The sequence below is a fragment of the Oreochromis aureus genome, linkage group 23 (assembly GCF_013358895.1).
Source record: "Oreochromis aureus strain Israel breed Guangdong linkage group 23, ZZ_aureus, whole genome shotgun sequence".
Lineage (NCBI taxonomy): Eukaryota > Metazoa > Chordata > Actinopteri > Cichliformes > Cichlidae > Oreochromis > Oreochromis aureus.
The window spans coordinates 30662902-30679917 of record NC_052963.1 but is presented as its reverse complement, the minus strand read 5'-3'; the positions used below and the strand labels follow the sequence as shown (position 1 = coordinate 30679917).

At 39.2% G+C, this 17016-nt stretch overlaps 1 protein-coding gene and 1 long non-coding RNA gene across 2 annotated transcripts in view; both read right to left on the bottom strand.

Moving 5' to 3' along the window:
- Positions 1 to 17016, bottom strand: part of LOC120436365 (inactive N-acetylated-alpha-linked acidic dipeptidase-like protein 2) — a 483232-nt gene that overhangs the window by 59532 nt on the left and 406684 nt on the right. The gene's annotated exons all lie outside the window — the stretch shown is intronic.
- LOC120436366 lies at positions 10551 to 11220 on the bottom strand. Its single transcript, XR_005610357.1, has 3 exons — positions 11165 to 11220; positions 10935 to 10986; positions 10551 to 10586 (listed from the first exon to the last, which is right to left on the bottom strand). It is a non-coding gene; the product is annotated as an uncharacterized LOC120436366 (long non-coding RNA).

The window sequence follows — 17016 nt, the reverse complement described above, 5'->3', positions numbered from 1 at the left end:
CCATCAACAGCACCCCGGGAACGGCCGCATCACATTTTCATGTCCGTATATTGATTAAATGGTAATGCCGATCAATTTTTTATCTCCAGCATCTTCAGCACCGCTCAGAGAGAGCATGCTAGAAAAGATAGTGATACAGTAGCCACTAGGATAACATGAAAAAAAGTAGAAAACTGTCAGGAGAGAGCAGCATAAAGACCGAAAGCAGAAAAAGGTGAAAAACAAGAAGGCAATAACAAAAGAGTAGAAGTACAGGAGCCTTGAGCTGTTTTGCTATGTGTTCATCTAGTGGTGGTTCTCGATGCCATTGGAACAGAGCTGGATTATGTTTTTGGTTTAATAATTCATCAGGCATGGGGTTTAAATATTGGAGTGCTACACCTGCCAGCTCAGCCTACAGCATGAACCATGTGGCCTTATGTTATTGGGTGTACAAACTCAAATGAGGTACATTTACTGCTGTGTTTTTGTGTTAATGCATGCTGATATGAGTGCACGACCGCTTGGGTCTGAATGGGCATTGGCTCTTCTCCTTCCCCCTGAGGGGTAGAAGATGAGCATGAACTAATCAGTGTGGTTTAGAAACATACATATCTGTTAAGATTTTCAATTTGACTGCCATTTTGCCAAGTTATGAATTTGTTTCTGGCTCCTTTAATTGGCTTTAGTAAGACTTGAAACACTACTGCAGGGCAGATTGCAGAAGTGACTAATAGAGAGAGAGCAAGACAGCAGAGTGGGAGGAAGGGAAGACGGGGATCACTAGAGTATTCATGCAAAACGGGAGAAAAGAAGACATCTTCTGGCATCAAAGTCACCAAGTTCATGTATGTGAAGAAAACAAAACAAAACAAAACATCACAAGCAAGATGGCGAGAGGACTAAATGCATCCTTGTACTGTGAAGAGAATCTAGGAAAATGAAGTCAAATTATGGTCAGTTTTATATTTTAAACTAAATAACAATTACAACTTGAAATATTTGCATTGTTGTGTAGTCTCTTCACAAATTCTGCTCTGCAGCATTTACAAACATTTTCACAGCAACCACATTTGGATTCGTCAAAGGTGAAAAAGCACATGTGAAATTAATGAAAATAACGATGGCACTGTTCCATGAAGTGCCCCAGTAAACCGTGACAGTGAACCCGCATAATAGCAGGTCCTTCCCAAAAACATTTATATACTGTGTATCTGTGCTCCTTCTGCTATAACTTGTGATAGAAAATCTAGCTCGATGAATACACTTTGATTATCTATAGGGTTGGGATCGTAACTCAAAAAAGTAATGTACTGCATTTCACATACTTTTCCTAAAAGTAATTCAGAAAAGCACCTTACTCGCCAGTGTTGCCGCAAAACAACAACACAAAATGAAGACCAAAACCAGCCCAAAGAGACTTGAAAACAATCGCCACAGTGATTCTATTCTACAAACATCTACGTCACTGCTTTTGTTACTTGTTGAAATTCAGGGTCTAGCTGCTGGGCTGGCGTCGGCATACAATCGGCTTTAGCATCATTCCGGATTTCCAAAAAGTTTGAAAATGTTTTGTCACTCATCCAAGTGACTTCTTCAGTGTCAGCTGACTGCAGGTTTCCCCAATCCTATAAACATAATCAATCCAGGTTCTTAGCTAGCTTTGGGTTAGCATGCTATCTGTTCTTGTAAAGAGCTGAAGTTAGGTTAACAGCACAACACAGTTGCTTCTGTCCTGGATGCAGCTGGCATTAGACTATCATGCCCTTGTCCTTTTGTACAGGTGACTGTTATTGTGATTTGGCACTAACTAAATTGAACTGAATACAATATAAATAAAAATAATGTCCATATCTCCACTGCCCACTGCTCAAAAGCTGTAGACTACTCCACCATTTTTCTCTGGGCAAACAAGATAAAAGCTGTTCGTAGTGCAAGTGCATAGAAAGTCAAACTGTCATATAGTATGAAGTTAAGAAAACAAGCTAGTTCTCAGTTTTATAGACTTTCAAAAACCAACTCGTTGCACTCATTGGCCTCAAACTGAATATATTTTCTTATTATAAAGCAAGACGTGATGTAGCAACTTGATGTGATGGAGAATAAACCTGAGGTTTCTTTTTGCTTTTGGTAGCCTCAAATGGAACTGATCCTCTACCCTAAGATTGATGTGAGAGAACCTCCAACCAGTTACTCAGTAGCATACTGACACTAGCACACACACACACACACACACACACACACACACACACACACACTGTCAGGAATAGAAATATTGTCTTGCTATTATTTGCTGCTATTTTATAATCATCATTACCATTTCATGTGATGTTGCATTCAGATGCATTCAGATGTTCAAATATATTGGTATTATATTAGTCTTTATTACAGGTCCAAAGAAGAACCATTTTAAATGGTTCTGTTGAATCTATAATTTAAATGTTATTAATGCTTTTATGATCTCTGTGTAGAGGGCAGAGACAGGAAAATACTCTCTGTGCTAAAATGAGACAGGAAACGAAACGCGTCTGCAGAGCATGTTTTGCAGAAGTGAAACCGAAAGCAGAGTGACTGCAAGCCAAAAAGCAGGGTGTTATGCATGTATCGTTGATCAACACACACTTAGTTAGAGGAATCACTGATAGGGGAAAGTTCAGTTTAAGGTCAACTAAGGATCAGAAAAGCAGATGCAAACTCTCTGCGCACAGACAGACAAATAGTGAGAGGTCATGACACGTACGCAGTACACAACATGCAGCGCCCTCGCACGCGTGTACGCACTCACACACACACCATAACAGGTCTATTTTGGTAGGGCAGAAATGCAGAAGTGTGCCGAAGTACTTAGAGGAAGTGCAACTGATGTTCCGGGGAGATAAGCGACAGCGAGAATGGAGACAGGAAGGATCAGCCGTCGACACGAAGATGATGTTCTATGTTAAAAGTCATTGTGGTTTTGGTGTGACGTAAATCTGCCTAGTAACAGAAAAGGGGGCTGTACAATTCTTAACCCCATAAAACAGTTGTCTGAATATGAGAAAGACAGTTCAACACGGATTGGGTTGTTGAACTCACACATGTGTTTATTAAAATGCCGTCTAAATTGCACACGCCTGGATCTGTGGTTTTTATGGATTCTTCTCTCAATATTGAACCCTAACAACACACACACACACACACACACACACATACGTGTTTTCGTGAAATATCAGGACCTATGACAAAAATGTGACAAATGGGAACGTGCCTTTCTGAAGGTCCTAGAGGCATGGGAATCACACAAAGTTTGACCCATGCTTCCAGGAACACGCCCATCTGTTGAGATTTTGGCTAGGGTGAAATTTTGGTCAAACCTGAATTTAATGCTACTTGTGAGGACACTGTCAGGTTTATGTGACTTATGAGTACCATAAGGTCACACACTGATATTTCATGTTTAGGTGAATTGTGAAGCCCATGGAAACACATAATTTTCAAGTATATATGACTTATAAGGACCAGGTAAGGGTAGGTTCTGTATTTTTAAGCTTGGCTCCTTTTGAGATTACAATATAATAGGCATGGATGCACAATAGTAATGCTCACCAGTCGGGTAACTTCTGACAGAAATATCAGACATTTATGTGTTAATAAAACAGTAAATATGAGCTGTGTAGAGACTTAAAAAAAGACATAGGTCAAATGTGGTCAGTCTACTTTTTAAGTCTTAATATTGTAATGCATTAATTCATTTTGTAGTGAATGTTCATGTCAATAAAAAAACGTGGAACATTATCTGCCTTTCTTATCATTTAATTGGAAAAAGCACCCAGCATAAACCACAGATTTATGAGTAAGAACAATGCAATACAGAAAACTACAATATTGACATAACTGTGGAAGCAACAAAGTATCTCTCTTGGTTGTTTCTTTTTTTTTCCTTGCATCTTTCTTTTAATGCAATGATCCTGTTGTGGATGTAGTACTTTATGGCAACCCAGTCTCTGCCTTTACGAGCTGCCGGCTCTGCTTGGAAGCAGCAGTCACATTCCTTTTACCTGGTACTTTGCAGCAACCTTTACTTCATCATTTGTCCACTTGCTTCTCACCTTCCCAGCTGTCATAAATGGAAACAAAAGAAAATATCTTAATGTGAATGCAAGAAAAGATAGAAAATATTCTAGTTTATAGTTTATAATGTGAATACAAAATGTTCTTAAACCTTGCTTTCTACTGGAGCACTTTAAAGGAGCAATGTAACACAAACTAGAGTTGTTGGTTCTACCAATTGAGAAAGGCTACAAAAACACATTCATGTCCTTCACAGCTTAAAACAATATGAGGACAATGTAACACAAAAACACAAAAATATCAAATTTAGTAGGAATAAATATCAAGCTGATGCTTTAAAGGGAAAGTTAGAACTAACAAATGGTACGCCAATTTCTTTCTCCTAAGATCTTCACAAAGAAGTAAAGCTAATGTTGATTTTGGGAAACTTTGACTCAAACTGATTGTTTTAATACAATCAAAGTGCATTTAATTTATGCACTAGGCCCAACTGACACATAAACTTGATTACTAAATACAAAAAACATGATGTGTAACCTGTTGGAAGAATGAAGTGGGTATGTCACTCACCAATTGGTCTGTATGAGGCTGAGACAGGACCTCAGCACTTGGTGTCTGCAACAAAAGACAACAATATAACGTCAGAAACATTCTCTAGTATAAATCCCGACTAGATGATCAACTACAGATCATATTTGTAGCAGTGAACATTATTCACAGAAGGATCCGACTTCCTTATACAAGATTCTATAGAAACTTAACACTGTACAGTTCTGCTACCAACAATATGAGGACAGTGTAACACACACTAGAGTTGTTGGTCCAACCACATGAGGAAGGCAACTGAAACACACTCATGTCCTTCACAGCTTAAAACAATATGAGGACATTGTAACACACACTACAATCACTGGTCCTACCATATGAGGACTTCTTCTTAAACACACTCATGTCCTTCACAGCTTAAAACAATATGAGGACAGTGTAACACACACACTACAATCACTGGTCCTACCACATGAGGACTTCTACTTAAACACACTCATGTCCTTCACAGCTTAAAACAATATGAGGACATGACGACTGAACACATGTAGAGTTCATGTTCCTGACTTCTAACTTCTCCTGCTGTTGTCAATAAAAGCTCTAAACCCAACACTGATGTAAAGCCATCTATTTCCCCAGAAATTAAATCATGTAAACTGATCAGCGGGAGGTTAAATGGACAAAAACATGTGTAAAAGGACAAAAATATCAAATGTAGTCAGAATAAAGATCACGCTGATGCTTTAAGGGAAAGTTTGGACTAACAAATGGTATAGACAATTACTTTCTCCTAATGCTAATGTTGATTTTGGTTAACTTTGACTGAAACTGATTGTTTTAATACAATCAAAGTGCATTTCATTTATGCACTAGGCCCAACTGGCACATATACTTGATACCAAATACAAAAACATGATGTGTAACCTGTTGGAAGAATGAAGTGGGTATGTCACTCACCAATTGGTCTGTATGAGGCTGAGACAGGACCTCAGCACTTGGTGTCTGCAACAAAAGACAACAATATAACGTCAGAAACATTCTCTAGGATAAATCCCGACTAGATAATTAACTACAGATCATATTTGTAGCAGTGAACATTATTACAGAAGGATCCGACTTCCTTATACCAGATTCTAAAGAAACTTAACACTGTACAGTTCTGCTACCAACAATATGAGGACAGTGTAACACACACTAGAGTTGTTGGTCCAACCACATGAAGAAGGCAACTGAAACACACTCATGTCCTTCACAGCTTAAAACAATATGAGGACATGACGACTGAACACATGTAGAGTTCATGTTCCTGACTTCTAACTTCTCCTGCTGTTGTCAATAAAAGCTCTAAACCCAACACTGATGTAAAGCCATCTATTTCCCCAGAAATTAAATCATGTAAACTGATCAGCAGGAGGTTAAATGGACAAAAACATGTGTAAAAGGACAAAAATATCAAATGTAGTCAGAATAAAAGATCACGCTGATGCTTAAAGGGAAAGTTTGGACTAACAAATGGTATAGACAATTACTTTCTCCTAATGCTAATGTTGATTTTGGTTAACTTTGACTGAAACTGATTGTTTTAATACAATTAAAGTGCATTTCATTTATGCACTAGGCCCATCTGACACATATACTTGATACCAAATACAAAAACATGATGTGTAACCTGTTGGAAGAATGAAGTGGGTAAGTCACTCACCGATTGGTCTGTATGAGGCTGAGACAGGACCTCAGCACTTGGTGTCTGCAACAAAAGACAATATAACGTCAGAAACATTCTCTAGTATAAATCCCGACTAGATGATCAACTACAGATCATATTTGTAGCAGTGAACATTATTCACAGAAGGATCTGACTTCCTTATACCAGATTCTATAGAAACTTAACACTGTACAGTTCTGCTACACACAATATGAGGACAGTGTAACACACACTAGAGTTGTTGGTCCAACCACATGAAGAAGGCAACTGAAACACACTCATGTCCTTCACAGCTTAAAACAATATGAGGACATGACGACTGAACACATGTAGAGTTCATGTTCCTGACTTCTAACTTCTCCTGCTGTTGTCAATAAAAGCTCTAAACCCAACACTGATGTAAAGCCATCTATTTCCCCAGAAATTAAATCATGTAAACTGATCAGCGGGAGGTTAAATGGACAAAAACATGTGTAAAAGGACAAAAATATCAAATGTAGTCAGAATAAAGATCACGCTGATGCTTAAAGGAAAGTTTGGACTAACAAATGGTATAGACAATTACTTTCTCCTAATGCTAATGTTGATTTTGGTTAACTTTGACTGAAACTGATTGTTTTAATACAATTAAAGTGCATTTAATTTATGCACTAGGCCCATCTGACACATATACTTGATACCAAATACAAAAACATGATGTGTAACCTGTTGGAAGAATGAAGTGGGTAAGTCACTCACCGATTGGTCTGTATGAGGCTGAGACAGGACCTCAGCACTTGGTGTCTGCAACAAAAGACAACAATATAACGTCAGAAACATTCTCTAGTATAAATCCCGACTAGATGATCAACTACAGATCATATTTGTAGCAGTGAACATTATTACAGAAGGATCCGACTTCCTTATACCAGATTCTAAAGAAACTTAACACTGTACAGTTCTGCTACCAACAATATGAGGACAGTGTAACACACACTAGAGTTGTTGGTCCAACCACATGAGGAAGGCAACTGAAACACACTCATGTCCTTCACAGCTTAAAACAATATGAGGACAGTGTAACACACACTACAATCACTGGTCCTACCATATGAGGACTTCTTCTTAAACACACTCATGTCCTTCACAGCTTAAAACAATATGAGGACATGACGACTGAACACATGTAGAGTTCATGTTCCTGACTTCTAACTTCTTCTGCTGTTGTCAATAAAAGCTCCAAACCCAACACTGATTTAAAGGCATCTATTTCCCAGAAATTAAATCATGTAAACTGATCAGCGGGAGGTTAAATGGACAAAAACATGTGTAAAAGGACAAAAATATCAAATGTAGTCAGAATAAAGATCACGCTGATGCTTTAAGGAAAGTTTGGACTAACAAATGGTATAGACAATTACTTTCTCCTAATGCTAATGTTGATTTTGGTTAACTTTGACTGAAACTGATTGTTTTAATACAATTAAAGTGCATTTCATTTATGCACTAGGCCCATCTGACACATATACTTGATACCAAATACAAAAATATGATGTGTAACCTGTTGGAAGAATGAAGTGGGTAAGTCACTCACCGATTGGTCTGTATGAGGCTGAGACAGGACCTCAGCACTTGGTGTCTGCAACAAAAGACAACAATATAACGTCAGAAACATTCTCTAGGATAAATCCCGACTAGATAATTAACTACAGATCATATTTGTAGCAGTGAACATTATTACAGAAGGATCCGACTTCCTTATACCAGATTCTAAAGAAACTTAACACTGTACAGTTCTGCTACCAACAATATGAGGACAGTGTAACACACACTAGAGTTGTTGGTCCAACCACATGAAGAAGGCAACTGAAACACACTCATGTCCTTCACAGCTTAAAACAATATGAGGACATGACGACTGAACACATGTAGAGTTCATGTTCCTGACTTCTAACTTCTCCTGCTGTTGTCAATAAAAGCTCTAAACCCAACACTGATGTAAAGCCATCTATTTCCCCAGAAATTAAATCATGTAAACTGATCAGCAGGAGGTTAAATGGACAAAAACATGTGTAAAAGTACAAAAATATCAAATGTAGTCAGAATAAAGATCAAGCTGATGCTTAAAGGAAAGTTTGGACTAACAAATGGTATAGACAATTACTTTCTCCTAATGCTAATGTTGATTTTGGTTAACTTTGACTGAAACTGATTGTTTTAATACAATTAAAGTGCATTTCATTTATGCACTAGGCCCATCTGACACATATACTTGATACCAAATACAAAAACATGATGATGTAACCTGTTGGAAGAATGAAGTGGGTAAGTCACTCACCGATTGGTCTGTATGAGGCTGAGACAGGACCTCAGCACTTGGTGTCTGCAACAAAAGACAATATAACGTCAGAAACATTCTCTAGTATAAATCCCGACTAGATGATCAACTACAGATCATATTTGTAGCAGTGAACATTATTCACAGAAGGATCTGACTTCCTTATACCAGATTCTATAGAAACTTAACACTGTACAGTTCTGCTACACACAATATGAGGACAGTGTAACACACACTAGAGTTGTTGGTCCAACCACATGAAGAAGGCAACTGAAACACACTCATGTCCTTCACAGCTTAAAACAATATGAGGACATGACGACTGAACACATGTAGAGTTCATGTTCCTGACTTCTAACTTCTCCTGCTGTTGTCAATAAAAGCTCTAAACCCAACACTGATGTAAAGCCATCTATTTCCCCAGAAATTAAATCATGTAAACTGATCAGCGGGAGGTTAAATGGACAAAAACATGTGTAAAAGGACAAAAATATCAAATGTAGTCAGAATAAAGATCAAGCTGATGCTTAAAGGAAAGTTTGGACTAACAAATGGTATAGACAATTACTTTCTCCTAATGCTAATGTTGATTTTGGTTAACTTTGACTGAAACTGATTGTTTTAATACAATTAAAGTGCATTTCATTTATGCACTAGGCCCATCTGACACATATACTTGATACCAAATACAAAAACATGATGTGTAACCTGTTGGAAGAATGAAGTGGGTATGTCACTCACCGATTGGTCTGTATGAGGCTGAGACAGGACCTCAGCACTTGGTGTCTGCAACAAAAGACAACAATATAACGTCAGAAACATTCTCTAGTATAAATCCCGACTAGATGATCAACTACAGATCATATTTGTAGCAGTGAACATTATTACAGAAGGATCCGACTTCCTTATACCAGATTCTAAAGAAACTTAACACTGTACAGTTCTGCTACCAACAATATGAGGACAGTGTAACACACACTAGAGTTGTTGGTCCAACCACATGAGGAAGGCAACTGAAACACACTCATGTCCTTCACAGCTTAAAACAATATGAGGACAGTGTAACACACACTACAATCACTGGTCCTACCATATGAGGACTTCTTCTTAAACACACTCATGTCCTTCACAGCTTAAAACAATATGAGGACATGACGACTGAACACATGTAGAGTTCATGTTCCTGACTTCTAACTTCTTCTGCTGTTGTCAATAAAAGCTCCAAACCCAACACTGATTTAAAGGCATCTATTTCCCCAGAAATTAAATCATGTAAACTGATCAGCGGGAGGTTAAATGGACAAAAACATGTGTAAAAGGACAAAAATATCAAATGTAGTCAGAATAAAGATCACGCTGATGCTTTACGGGAAAGTTTGGACTAACAAATGGTATAGACAATTACTTTCTCCTAATGCTAATGTTGATTTTGGTTAACTTTGACTGAAACTGATTGTTTTAATACAATTAAAGTGCATTTCATTTATGCACTAGGCCCATCTGACACATATACTTGATACCAAATACAAAAATATGATGTGTAACCTGTTGGAAGAATGAAGTGGGTAAGTATGAGGCTGAGACAGGACCTCAGCACTTGGTGTCTGCAACAAAAGACAACAATATAACGTCAGAAACATTCTCTAGTATAAATCCCGACTAGATAATTAACTACAGATCATATTTGTATCAGTGAACATTATTACAGAAGGATCCGACTTCCTTATACCAGATTCTAAAGAAACTTAACACTGTACAGTTCTGCTACCCACAATATGAGGACAGTGTAACACACACTAGAGTTGTTGATCCAACCACATGAGGAAGGCAACTGAAACACACTCATGTCCTTCACAGCTTAAAACAATATGAGGACAGTGTAACACACACACTACAATCACTGGTCCTACCATATGAGGACTTCTACTTTCCTGTTGGAGGTTGAGACAGGATGGAAGGAGAGCAGGGAAGTAGCTGGCACAAATGATTCTATTGACACAACAGGTCAGTGAGATTAATGAACTGAACACAACAGACTCTTTCAAAATAAAACAGGAAAAATGGCATGAAAATACAAACGTTGTAATATACAACCCTAACATAAACTCCTTAAAACAATGTTAATAACGTTAAGCCAAACTCAACTAACCCGCCACTAAACATAAGAAACTCAAAAACCTTAGAATAACGTCAAGCGCTGGGCCAGAGACCCAGACCCTATTGGTTTGTGCTAAATACGAAAACATTATTATTAACATTTAAATCCCCCAAACATATCTTGTGTTGAAAAAAAAATGTGTGTTGCAGTTAGCTACACTTAAAAAAGCTTAGACTGACTGTCTGTGCAGTTGAAGATGCAGAGCACGTGCAAGGCCACAGGTCCCTTTAACTCCAGTGGGAATTTAAAAAACAGTTAAATTAAACTTCTAATATCTATTGTTGAAGATAAATCTTAAGTAATTTTTAGCATTTATCATCATTCATCACACAGTTTGTTCAAATCGATTGTGTATTGTTTTAGTTCCGTTTAACTAGCGTTAATTAGCTTGTTAAACATACAACTTTACCTTGCTAAATGTGCGTCGAGTCATGGATATCAAAGGTAAATACATACGTCAAGACAAATCTCTGCTGAGTGCTGAAGGTCCCGGATGTGCAGTTCACTCAGAGCTCCGGCGAGTTTGTATCTTGCCGTGACCAGCAGCTCTTTGGTTGAGGCTTTCGAACAATCAGATGCAGCGTTACTCACTTGTTGTCCAATCACAGACGTCGTTCTATGCTCCACTGACGAAATGCCGCATCCTCTCACCAGCCACGGGCTCTCCTCGTCCATTTAACAACAAAAACACAGCAACACTCGCTGTATTTGAGGTAGGAACACTTGAGAAGTGTCACAGTGTTTTGCAAACTGCTGTTACAGTTAATTTCGTTCCGTTAATTTGTTTGGTTCCTATTCTTAAGTAACACTTAAATACACATGTGGTTAGCTTGCTGGTCTAGTTTAAGTTAGCATGGGCATGCTGTTCACTGATGGAGTAATGCCAAAATTGGCCTGATATTGTCAGTGTGTTATCATAAACATGTCCTAATTTGTCATGAAAAGAAGAGCAGTACCCTAGACCCTCAAGTGAAAATACAGATAATAGATAAGCAATTTAAGAAAATAAGTATAATGTGTATAATAAATGATTTTACTGTCACTTTCCTGGGTTTGTTGACCCAGCATTTTAAGTTTTAGTTTGTTTGGATGTCGATGTTTATTTATAAGTTCTTTAGGTTAGCTAAGTTCATTTGTTTATTAGATTACCCTTGTGATGTCTGTTTTATTGTGAAAGTCCTTGTCCTATATGCAGTGAGTCTAGTTTTGTTTCCCCTTGTCTTGTTAGGTCTGATTTGTCCCAGCTGTTCCTCATCCCTCATTGTCTCTCTGTGTACTTACAAGGGCTTGCAAAAGTATTCGTCCCCCTTTTCCACATTTTGTCACATTACTGCCACAAACATGAATCAATTTTAATGGAATCCAATTTCAGCAAAAGGTGGTTCTACAAAGTATTGACTCAGGGGCTGAATAATTACGCACACCCCCTTTTCAGTTATTTATTTGTAAAAATGTTTGGAATCATGTATGATTTTCATTCCACTTCTCACGTGTAGACCACTTTGTATTGGTCTTTCATGTGCGAGTCCAATAAAATTGATTCATGTTTGTGGCAGTAATGTGACAAAATGTGGAAAAGTTCAAGGGGCGAATACTTTTGCAAGCCACTGTAAGTCCTGTCCTCATTTGTTCAGTGTCAGGTCATCTGTTGTCTTTGGTGCCACGTTTCCATGTTCCAGGTATGTTTGTATCCATGTCAGGTTTCATGGTTTGTCCCCAGGTTAGGTTATTGTTTAGCTTCACTTCTGCCTTTTGTTTTGTAATCTTTTAATTCAATTAAATTCAATTTTATTTATATAGCACCAAATCACAACAACAATCGCCTCAAGGCGCTTTATATTGTACAGTAGATCGCACAATAATAGATACAGAGGAAAAACCCAACAATCATACGACCACCTATGAGCAAGAACTTTGGCGACAGTGCGAAGGAAAAACTCCCTTTAACAGGAAGAAACCTCCAGCAGAACCAGGCTCAGGGAGGGCGGGGCCATCTGCTGTGATTGGTTGGGGTGAGAGAAGGAAGACAGGATAAAGACATGCTGTGGATTAATAACAAGTATGATTCAGTGCAGAGAGGTCTATTAACACATAGTGAGTGAGAAAGGTGACTGGAAAGGAAAAACTCAGTGCATCATGGGAATCCCCGGCAGCCTACGTTCACTGCAGCACAACTAAGGGAGGATTCAGGGTCACCTGATCCTGCCTAACTATATGCTTTAGCAAAAGGAAAGTTTGAAGCCTAATCTTAAAAGTAGAGATAGTGTCTGTCTCCCGAATCCAAACTGGAAGCTGGTTCTGCCTATTTTACCAGCCTTAATAAACAGCTTGCTTTCTGTTAATATTAAAATTTTCTTTCACGTTCCTTTGTGTCTGCATTTTGGGTCCATTCCTCAAATTCATACATGTGTCTAACCGTTTTTCCCCACTCGGCGACACACCCGTCGGGGTCAAACTCTGGTAATTGGTGATTCTGTTCTCAGACATGTGAAGCTAGAGACACCGGCAACCATAGTTAATTGTCTTCCAGGGGCCAGAGCAGGCGACATTGAAGGAAATTTAAAACTGCTGGCTAAGTGTAGTGAAGTAGATTCTGGGGTAGGATTTTACATGATGTCCACAAACGCACCACTAACATCCACACCTTCCCAGTTGACAATTAGCAGGCTTATAAGAAACAGCTGCGCTTCACTACCAGAAGGAGTCATTTGGTAGTCTTGTCCATCCAAGGTGGCTGCTGAGCATTAGGCAGTTAAGCGCTGCAGATCTCTCCAGGAAAGTTACTCAGTTTATGTATTGCCCTTTAGAGAGTGGTAAGTGGGACTCTTGTGTTCATCATAACGTGGCATAGTAGGGTGGACTTTGACAACTGTTTCCCTCTTTTGTTGCAGGCTTGCACTATACTACTGCTGTCTTGTCATATGCTGTTTTGTTTGTTACGCAATGCTTTTATAACAAACAGTAATTTGGGGTGTATTTGTTTTATGTAGATCTTTTACTAATCTGTTTAATGTTTTATGCTTTCTTTTATTGCTTTAGTGGAGGTGTGGCTGCTTGTTGAGGGGCTAGGCACGTGAGGTGGAATCCCTCCCGATGCATGCGAGTGTACACACACGGGCATAGGTAGATTGCACCGTTTAGTGTGAGTGAGGTCTGCAGTGAAATCACATGGGTGAGTAATTGGTGGCACCCTTGGGCACTCCTCCCTGTAGGTTGCCTCCTCAAGTGGCGGTCTCCACCATTTTGTTTAGTTGCTCTTTTATCATGTTGTGATTGTTTTTAGGGTAGCATCGTGGTAGGGAGTCTGGTCGTTTTAATTAACTATTTTGCCGTCTCAACCCTGCTACCTTAGGTGCCTCTTTGATTTTATAATTCTATGTTTTTAGTAGTTCTTCTTAATAAACCTTGATTTGTAAAATTCACCTGCCTCACCTTTGCCGTTAATAACAAGTCTGTGGGCTTTGGTTGCCAGTGTAACACTTACATTGGCTAGAGATATCTTTCCTGGGGTGTAACTCCCTCCCCAGGTGGCGTTGTCAACATCTTAGTTACCGTCCCCGGTTATTCCTCATTCGCGCCACCACATAAGGGTAAAGCGTAAATTCAGTAAAATCATAATTCACATCGGCAGTAATGACACCCAGTTACGCCAATCGGAGGTCACTGAAATCAATATCGAATCAGTGTGTAACTTTGCCAAAACAATGTTGACTCTGTAGTTTTCTCTGGTCCCCTCCCAATCAGACCAGGAGTGACCTGTTTAGCTGCATTTCTCCTTAAATTGCTGTCTGTGTTGTCCCAGAAATGATGTCGGCTTCATAGATAATTGGCAAAGCTTCTGGAGGAAACCTGGTCTTGTTAGGAGAGGCGGCATCCATCCCACTTTGGATGGAGCAGCTCTCATTTCTAGAAATATGGACAAATTTATTAAAGCCCCAAAATATGACTATCCAGAGTTGGGACCAAGAAGCAGAGTTGCAGTCTTACACGCCTCTCTGCAGCTTCTCTCCTCCTGCTACCCCCAAAACCCATCTCCACTGAGACCGTGTCAGCTCCCAAACAGACAAAAACAAACTAAAACCAGCAAAAAACAATTTAAACATAAAAAAATCAAAAAGAAAGAACAATACAGTATCCACATCTGAACCAAAGAGTAAAACATTGTGGATTATTAAATATTAGGGCGCTCTCCTCCAAGTCTGTTAGTACATGACTTAATAATTGATCAACAAATCGATTTACTCTGCCTTACAGAAACCTGGTTGCAGTCGGATGATTATGTTAGTTAAAATGAATCAACACCCCGAGTAATTCTAACTACCAGAAATCGCAAAGCACAGGCGGAGGGGGCGGTGTGGCAGCAATTTTTCACACCAGCCTATTAATTAACGAAAGACCAAGACAGACTTTTAATTCATTTGAAAGCCTGATGCTTAGCCTCGTCCACCCCAGCTGTAAAACTCAGAAACCAGTCTTACTTGTTATCATCTATCGTCCACCTGGGCCTTACAGAGTTTCTGTCTGATTTCTCAGACTTTTTATCTGATTTAGTGCTCAGCTCAGATAAAATAATTATTGTGGGTGATTTTAACATCCATGTAGATGCTAAAATGACAGCCTCAACATGGCATTTAATCTGTTATTAGACTCAATTGGCTTCTCTCAAAATGTAAAAGAACCCACCCACCACTTTTATCACACTCTAGATCTTGTTTTAACATATGAAATAGAAACTGAACATTTAACAGTGTTTCCTGAAAACCCTCTGCCGTCTGATCATTTCCTGATAACATGTACATTTACAGTAATTGATTACACAGCAGTAAAGGCCCTGGTGTGGTGCCTATGGGTCTAGCTAGGCCCTGGTGCGGTGCAGATGGCCTCAGAAAACAGCACAGGCCCTGGTTGAGGCTCAGTTGGTTTATGCTAGCAGCACAGGCCCTGGTGTGGTGCAGACAACTTCTGGTAGTAGCAGAGGAGAAAAAACCAAAACAAAAAACAACCCAAAATTCAAAGCAGACATTCAACAAGGAGACATGCTGCTGCCCTCTTGGAATTCAGAGTCGAGACTGAGCCTGATGATCATACTGAATCACATGACAGCGGCAGGAATCTCTAAGTTCAACTGCAGATTGCAGATGCAATTATATTAATGCAGATTAATATAAACTCTTCAAGGGTCAAAATCTGCACACACATCATTCTGCTTAGTGAAGGTCAGACAATTTGTGCATTGATTTTGAGAAGTAAGACTCATTAAATAACAGTAATATAATTACACAAATGTTGAAACTTTATATTTTGAGACATTTTGTCAACAACAAAAACCCCAAGATGTGCAGGCACTAATAACTGAATCTAAAGACCTTCATTTTGTCAAGATTTGCCTGATTTAACTGTTGTTACCCTTGCTTAAGCCCCAAGAAGGGTATAACCTGGGTCAAATGTGTTATTGTGTCTGACACACCTACAAAATGAGGACTCGCAGAGTGGCGTCACTATAACCTGGGTCAAATGTGTTGTGTGTCTGACACACCTACAAAATGAGGACTCACAGAGTGGCGTCACTGAAAGTGTGTTAAAAGTGTGTTTTGTTCCAAAACTGGCCAGTAGGCGGCGAAACTGAAAGTGAGCAAAACGCTAAACACACTTAAACACACTTTTCATAAAATTGTGATATTTCAGGACATTCGAGATTTTTGGTTTGGGAGCATGTTGGGGCCTCTAGAACACTTTAGAAGGCTCGGAAAAATGAGGACCTCAAAAATGTCCTCATTTTTCCGGCGTCCTCATTTTGTGAGTGTGTTATCATAAAATTGTCCTCAGATGTCACGTACAAAACACACACACACACACACACACACACACACACACACACACACACACACACACACACACACACACACACACACACACACACACACACACACACTTACTTTAATTGCATTAAAGAACATGCCATACATTGCTTGGATGCTGCAGCATTCTATACAGCTGCTCTGCGAAAACCAGTTCTCAGCTCTGGGAAATATGAAACAGGGCCTCAGATGAGCAGGGCAGCAGTTTAATCATTAGGCCTGATGGATGAAGGCCTGAGCTGGGCAAAGGGAGGAGGAAGAAAGGGATGGAGGAGGAGGAACATTAGACAAGAAGGATGGTGGGAGATGGAGGGTAAGTGGGAAAGAACGAGTGGCTGAGAAAGATTTACAGGAGATGCGATGGAGGTAGAGCGAAGGAAAGAAGGATGAACAGAGGAAGACG